The 8036-nt window shown below is 38.3% G+C and overlaps 1 pseudogene; it reads right to left on the bottom strand.

Moving 5' to 3' along the window:
- Positions 1-3321: 3321 nt before the first annotated feature.
- Positions 3322-3440, bottom strand: LOC120610700 (uncharacterized; annotated as a pseudogene).
- Positions 3441-8036: the final 4596 nt, after the last annotated feature.

Raw genomic sequence — 8036 nt, 5'->3', positions numbered from 1 at the left:
ACATGTCAAGGTTGGAGAGGTCTTTTATTTGTCAGAATGATAGACTTTCTACACAAAAGGTTATAAAGGAAGAAGCAAATTGGTGGATTGACATTTTCATCTAATTTAGCACAGGTATAATTACAGGTATAAAAGTATGAAATGAAAATAAAATAGAATTATGTTTCTGCCATTTTGTATTGTGTTTCCATGGGCTAAAATAAATTAAAACTTAAAAATGAATCCACTGACTTGAAAGGGGAGATATAATTGGGCATGGAGGCTAATAAATAAAGAGTAAAGCTTTGGAACTTATCTGTACGTATTTTCCTAAGATGATAGATAGATAGATAGATAGATAGACAGACAGACAGACAGACAGGCAGATGATAGATACAGATTTTCTGATTCTTGCATTCTAGTTAAGTTTGCATGATAAACACAACAAAACAAAACCCGTTGTCTCCCTCCTTCTGGTTTTTCCTCTTTAATTAGATTTACTTGTTTCTCAAAAGGCTCGTACTTCACATAGATGGATTTTGTTGGCCTTTGGCACCAAAAGTCTGTCATGTAGATTCCAGATCAACCTCGAAAATTTGTCATAGAAGACATGGGAGTATTGCTGATTGGTTATCTCTTCTGTTGACATCTGTGCTTCTGGGCCTAAGAGGGTAGGATTTTGATTTCAAGGTTGATTTCATCAACTCAACTTTGTTAAGAGCCAGAAAACTCAATGTCTAGGCAATAAAATATTCTAAATTATAGATGGAATGATCTTATGGGTAGGTGCGTTATCTTCATTTTAGAGTTAGGAATTCTTCAAAAGTTAATAGTGAGCTAATAAATGGCAGAGCAGAGATTCTAACTTTGATGTACTAGACTTGAATAATCAGTAAAGACAATCTAAGGATCTGATATCTATTACTCAGCCTTGTATCAATCAAGTCTTCATGTACATACATACATACATACATATGTGTGTATGTATCCCATTACACAAGTCATCTATATTAAACACACACCATATGATTTTTTCACATCACATATATTTTTGTATTATATAGCCATATGTATAACCAAGATGAAGCTTAAAAGTTAACAACCAAAAAAATAGCATAAGTTGCAATTATTCAACATTAGCTAACTGGATTTAAAATGGGAGCCATACAGTTTTTGCCTTATGGCTGTATTCTCTGGACACTATTCTGACTCTAGCTTGCACATGGGTTGGGGCTGACCAGAGCAGGAAATACTGCAGACGGGAGGCAGAGTCAAGACTCCAGTAGGAATGGGAAGAGCAACGGAAGCAGCCCTGCAGAGTGGCTCTTCTTGCCTGTGCTCTCAGGTTCCAGCTCCCACAAAGGGGTTAGAGTCATAGCTGGAAGGACAAAGTATGATTAATATCCTGGTTTACACCTCCATAGCTCATTAAGCTAAATCAACTGTACTCAATTTGGGACTTCACCTGAAGATTGAATCACTTTCCTATTAAATTTCTAAGCTCTCTAGGAACTGCTTGGCGTCCCAGCAATAATAGGCATACACGTGTCACTGGAGACAATGTGAAGTAGGAGAGAGCTCTGTGAGGTATACCACGTGGCCTCCTTGCGGCCTGGCCCCACTGGGTTGCTAACCTGGAGCAGCAGTGGCCTTTGTGGATGGATGGCCTTGTCCACAAACACAGAAGGAAAACCACCTTCCCTCCTGTAACATCACCTGATGGATAAGTGTGCAGCAACCCCAGCTCTGCCATGTAGCAATTGTGTGACTTTGAGCAAGTTACATGAACACTATGTTTTCTTATGTGTAACTCAATGAGGAAAATAATAGAACCTACTTCTTAAGCTGATAGGAGAACTAAATAACACATGTAAAGCTCTTAAGAGTGCCTAACACATAATAAGCCCTCAAAATATGTCAGTGACTAATACAGGCAAACTTTAGAGAATGTTCACTCTAAAAGTTGCAATGTCTTATTTAGTGAGCATCTATTGGCGAGGCACAACTTATAGGAACTATAGGAACAGAATTCAGAGAAAATACATAGCAGAATTTGTGCTCTAAGAACTCAGTCTGAAGAGGAGCACAAACGTGAACGCGAAAAGTTAAACTTCTAATTCAGGGGAGACTCTGGTGAGTTCTAAATTAAAAGTGATTGCTAAATGCCGTGGAAGCCATAAGGCTCCTGTTTGAGGACGTGGAGCGTGTATGGAAGACAGAGCAGGGCTGAGGAAGAGAAAAGAAGGGAGACAAGGGTACAGAGACGCGATGCCCTGGGCTGGCCCCGGGCGCTCAGCGAGAGGAGGGCGGCGGGATAATGTTAAAGGCAGCTTGAGCCGCTGCCTAGATAGTTTTATGTAGCCCACTGAGGAGGGCTGATGTGACAAAATGAAGACTCGCTGAAGGTTTTTAATAAGAAGAATGGTATAGTCAGAATGTTTATGAGACTATACCCCAAGTACAGGCACTTGCCAAGAAGACTAAAACATGGGTCTGAACATTTGAGTTCTGGCCTTGGTTTGAACATTCCTGCTGTGACCCTGGCTCTGACCCCTCTAAGCTTCAAAATGGGATAATAATCCCTGTTCTGTCTTCTTCTCAGGGCTCTCGTAAGAACAGATTCAGAATGAGGCAGGGCGTGGGCGGTAGGACCCTTCGGTGGCAGGGGAGAAGGGAGGCAGGGACACGCTTGCGTAGGACCCTATCTACCAGAGACAGTGAGAACCTGGGCCGGGCAGCAGAGTAACAGCGTGTCAAGCATTGGGCTCTTTTTATTTTCTACTTCTAGATAATTTATACATTCATTGTGTGTGTTTTTCTCAATCTCAGAGTTTTCTGTCGGAAGGTGTTAATATTATCTCCAGAGCAGCATTTTATATCACTTTCCACTAGTTCCTCATGTGTTCGTAACAGTGATATGACAGCAGATACACTTAAGGAGTTTTATGCTTAAATTTCCTCGCTGCATTTCCATAAGAAATCAGAGGAAGTACTTTTTACTCTACTAAAAAGTAGAATGGATATGATTAAATCTTATCATACTTTACGGTACTATGCTATATGAAGTTTTTATCTTGAATCTCTCTATAAATATATATATATACACACACATTGGTCTTTGATATATTCTACTTATCTATAGTGCTTAAATGTTGGGCATGATTTCTTTGCATACCCTTTCTATTTTATTTATTTATTTATTTATTTATTTATTTATTTAATTTATTTTTTTAGGCGAGGCAACCCTTGGTTGACCTCACAGATTGCAAGGACCTTATCAGCTTACAATCCCTTGTTTTTTTTTATTTTTATTTTTATTTTTATTTTATTTTTTATTTTTTACACCTACAGCATCTGGTCTTCCTAGGTGGTTTCCCATCCAAGTACTAACCAGGCCCACCCCTGCTTAACTTACAAGATCAGACAGGATGGGGTTTGTTCAGGGTGGCATGGCCGTAGACTGAACACCCTTTCTAATAATTGGACATTGTCTTATTTTTATTAGGATGCGTAGAAGTCTTTCAGAAACCTCCATTCTTTTCTCTATCCCTTTACAAGTCCTAGGCCCTGCCACAGGCCTGTATATAAATGGTCCTTCAGAGGAGAATCCGTCTCTAGTGGCAAGCTCTGAGTCTCACACACGATGCTGGCTTGTGCTTCTTACATATGCTAACAAACAGGCCTTCCTTCCCTGTGGAATCTGTCACAGAAACATACATCTCTTAAGCATAAATAGGGAGCTGGCTTTACCAGCCGAGGCTGTAGATTTCCAGGCGTCTATTTCTTTTACAGAAGTCCTACTCTTACGTCAAAAGACTAGTGGTCCTGTATCACCTGACTAGTTGTAGAAAAATTCCACCTGCTCCAATCTTAGGCAGCCCACCTCAGGACTTCTAAGCATCTTGTAAAGAGCAATTAAGGATTTCTTCTTCCACATCTTGGAGAGAAAAGAAACACTCAGGACCTATTTCATCTAGAAAGTGCAAAAATAAAGCATCCTTTAGGCTTCTGATGACTTAAATTCAACAAAGGTATTACCCTTTTTTTAATGTAGAGTCTGAAATATTGATAGATGTCATCAGCAGAGATACAACACTCATTTTTCAATCCCTGCATATTACTGTATTACAGTGTAAATTGGCATCTGATTATTACTGTTTTATTACTTCGATCACAGGCAAGTAGACAGCTGATTATCGTGAGTTTCTGGGGTGTTGGGGAGAGGAAGTCTGGCACACAAACCCCCATGCAATTTGTATCCCCACTTCTGCACCCCACTCATTCCTGTGCCTTTCCTTTCTCTAGCCCCGTTTACTCTCACCTGTCTGCAACAGCGAATTTTATCACACATAAGAAGTATGTAGGCCTGAGCACCAACAGAAGCAAGTCGGCAATGGTACTGTCCTGGAGATTAAGAAAAATGCTGTGAAGTCCCTCACCCACAGGTTCTTTTTATCTGCAGGTAATAAAAAAATTGGGCAGGAGCAGGGAAGAGGTTTTCTAAATTTTAGTCCAAGATCTTATGTTGGGAAAGTTGTCTTTCTCTCTGTGTTACATTAGCTCCCAATTGTTTGGTACAGCAAGGACTAAGTGTGTATGTACTTGAAATACATTCTGCTCTGAGGACCAATCAAGACTTTTGTCAGTATCAAATACCAAACTCATCTTTCCTGTTCTCAAAAGCTAACAATGAGGTTTTTTAAAAAAAAAAAAAACTCTGATAGTCTTCAGTGTTTCCTATTCTCTTTTTCTATTTCATTGAGAAATAATTGACATACATCACTGTATAAATTTAAAGTACACAGGATGAGTGTTTGATTTACATGTACTGTGAAATGATTACCAATACAGGTTTAGTTAATGTTCATCATCTCGTAAAGATATGATACAAAGAAAAAAATTTTTTCTCCTAGGATCTACTCTTTTAACAACTGCTCCTATTCTTTACTCAAATGCAGCATTACCTTTTCCTAGTCACTGAACACCCACTACCCACTTTGTCACCTAAGATATTTTTTCATAATTTATTAACTATGACCAGAAGGCTCTTTGGTTCCTGACTGATGAAGAACAAGTAAAGTTTAGGTCTTTTCCAATTTTAGTGAGGCTTCTACAGAAGATTATATGTTCCAATAGAGGCATCTAGATCAACCTTGCCAGTATGCCCATCTCTACTCAAAACTCTGCTTATCCTCCAAAGCTTAGTTTAGGCCTCGTTTATCCAAAAGGACTTCATTAAAGAACACTTCAAACCGCAGAGATCATCTTATTTTCTGAAAATGTGTTACTTACCATATATGCCATCATTTAAAATCTAGTTCAATGCTCCCTAGTAGAGAGGCTTACTTAGCAGGTACTTGTATTTGCACCAAAATGGTAACTTCCACAGAGGAGGGATTGATTTATTTCTTCAATGCCCTAGAGAACCAAGAATACTTTAATTTATATACATAGAAAAAAGCTGAAGAAGAGACTAGTAATTGTCCCCACAATATCCATTCTCCCCTTCTTCCTCACTAAGGAACTCTCAAGTGTTAGTTGGGCACATGATTCTGGGTAGAGTGCACCCTCAGCCATCCTTGCTTCTAGCTATGAAATGTGACTAAGTTCCCTTCAATTGGATATAAATGGTGTGGTAGGCTGGTAAGAGCTCCCAAATTCTTTCTTCCCAAATATATCCCCAAATATATCTTCATCCTGTGGGTGTTACCCTATTTGGAAAATGGTCTTTGAAGGTGTGATTAAGTTAAGAATTTTGAGGTGTAGAAATTATTCTGGATTATTTGAGTGAGCCCTAAGTCTAATCACAGGTGTCCTCATAAGAAAGAGGAAGAAGGAGATTTAACACACATAGAGGAGAAGGCAATGTGACAACCATCTGCTTGACAATATTTTGTTAGTGCCAAAGATGCTAGGCATATGGTTCGTGGATCCACACAACCATCTCAGCAGAAGACAGAAATAGAGATGGTATTATCCAGGAAAGATCTGTGGAGAACCCTCTTGTCTGACAACGTGAGTCTAGGCAACATACACAGGACACCACAAGGTTTTTGAGAATGTCATACCAACAAAAACACTGCCGTCTTGGCCTACAAGGTACAGAGATAGGATGAAATATCAGAAGGTTGTCGAACTTCTAAAAATTCAATAGGAAGGAAACAGGTCGATAAAACTGTTCAGCTACAAAAATGTACTATCGTTCAAGAAGATAAAAAAAGATGACCGAGAGTAGGAGAACAGGTGCAGAGGCAGAGGCCAGAGCCACGGGTGCAGATGGCACAGCCACAGGACCAGAGAAGGAAGTTTCAAGACACAGAGAATTATTCCCAGGCCTTGAAACCTAATGGAATTTGCTCTGCTGGATTTCAAAATTGTTTGGGACCAGTAACCACTGGACAGAGAAGACCATTTAGTATTCTAATACCAGTTTGTAAAATAGAAAAACACACAAAAGTGATAAGTTCCAAAATCATATGTATTATTGAGCAGTTATGTCTCCAAAGCATTAACTTTTAAGCAATAGTTCCCACAGTTTCTCAAATGTGTTAATTTTTTTAGTATTTATATTTTTAGGTACCTAAAAGTTCCATCATATTTAACTTCTCTCCATATTCTTTATCCTCACATTCAGATACGATTAAGCAATAACATCTGTACTTCTCAAATGTCTTACCTACATGTCCATTTTTAACTTTCCAATATCTTGTTTGAAGCCTTTGAAGTAGAGCCTGATGCGATAAAACCACCTCTAACTTGTCCCAATTATTTCTAAACTTTTCAATTCTACCTGGAGAACATTGAGATCTCTCTTTCTGAAACATAATTTTGACTGTCGATTTCAATTGTTTTATACTAGCTAAGTGATAAAAAACTCAAAGTTAAATTTATCCTTCAAGTTTTTATATGGTATAAATAGCCCCCCCCACCTTATCTGAGGAGGATATGTTCTAAGACCCCCAGTGGATGTCATAAATAGAACCAAACCACATATGCGTATACATATATGTTTACATGTACATACATATATAATGTATGTTTTACATATATAATGTATGTTTTACATGTATATACACATATATGTGTGTATATGTGTATACATGTATATAATGTATCTTTTTTCATATACATACATGCATTTCACTTAAAGAACTTTATGATTTCTCTTTGGCATATACAAATCGACAGCATCACTACTCTTGTGTTTTGGGGCCATTATTAAGTAAAATAAAGGTTTCTTGAACACAAGCACCACGATCCTGCTACAGCTGAACTGATAACGAAGACAGCTTCTAAGTGACTAACGATTAGATAGCATATACGAGTGAGACAAAGAAATGATTCACATCCTGGGAAGGGTGGAATGAGGTGGCACGATTTCATCATGTTACTCAGAATGGCACACGGTTTAAAATTCATGAATTGCTTACCCCTGAAAATTTCCATTTAATATTTTCAAACCATAGTTGACCACAGGGAGCTGAAACCTCAGAAAGCAAAACCGTGATGAGGGGGATTACTGTACACCAAAACTGTCAATTATCTCTTGTGGTTATTTAGATAGTTAATTTTATTCTTCTTTGTGTGTTTCTATATATTTTTTAAATTTTCTATAATTAATATGTATTATTTTGTAAGCATTATCTTAGTTCAGGTTTCCGTAACAAAATGCCACAGTCTGGATGGCTTAACAATAGAAATATATATTTTCAAAGTTCTGAGGGCTGGAAGTCTCGGATCAAGGTCCGGCAGGGCTCGTTTCCTGGTAAAAGCTCTTCTCTTGGTTTTCAGATGGCTACCTTCTCATTCTGTCTTCACATAGCCTTTCCTCAGGGCCTGTAGAGAGAGAGAGGGAGAGAGACAGACAGACAGACAGACAGAGACAGAGAGACAGAGAGAGAGAATACTCTGGTGTGTCTCTTCTTTTAAGGACACTAATTCTATCAGGTTATTCAACCTTAATTACTTCCGTAGGGGTCCCATCTCCAAAGATAGCCATAATAGGAGGTGAAGTTTTAATATATGAATTTTGGAAGGACAGAAATATTAAGACTATA

Source organism: Pteropus medius, unplaced genomic scaffold, assembly GCF_902729225.1.
Source record: "Pteropus medius unplaced genomic scaffold, Ma_sr-lr_union100, whole genome shotgun sequence".
NCBI classification, from domain to species: domain Eukaryota; kingdom Metazoa; phylum Chordata; class Mammalia; order Chiroptera; family Pteropodidae; genus Pteropus; species Pteropus medius.
The sequence above is the reverse complement of the archived record's forward strand: the minus strand, read 5'-3'. Positions and strand labels throughout refer to the sequence as shown.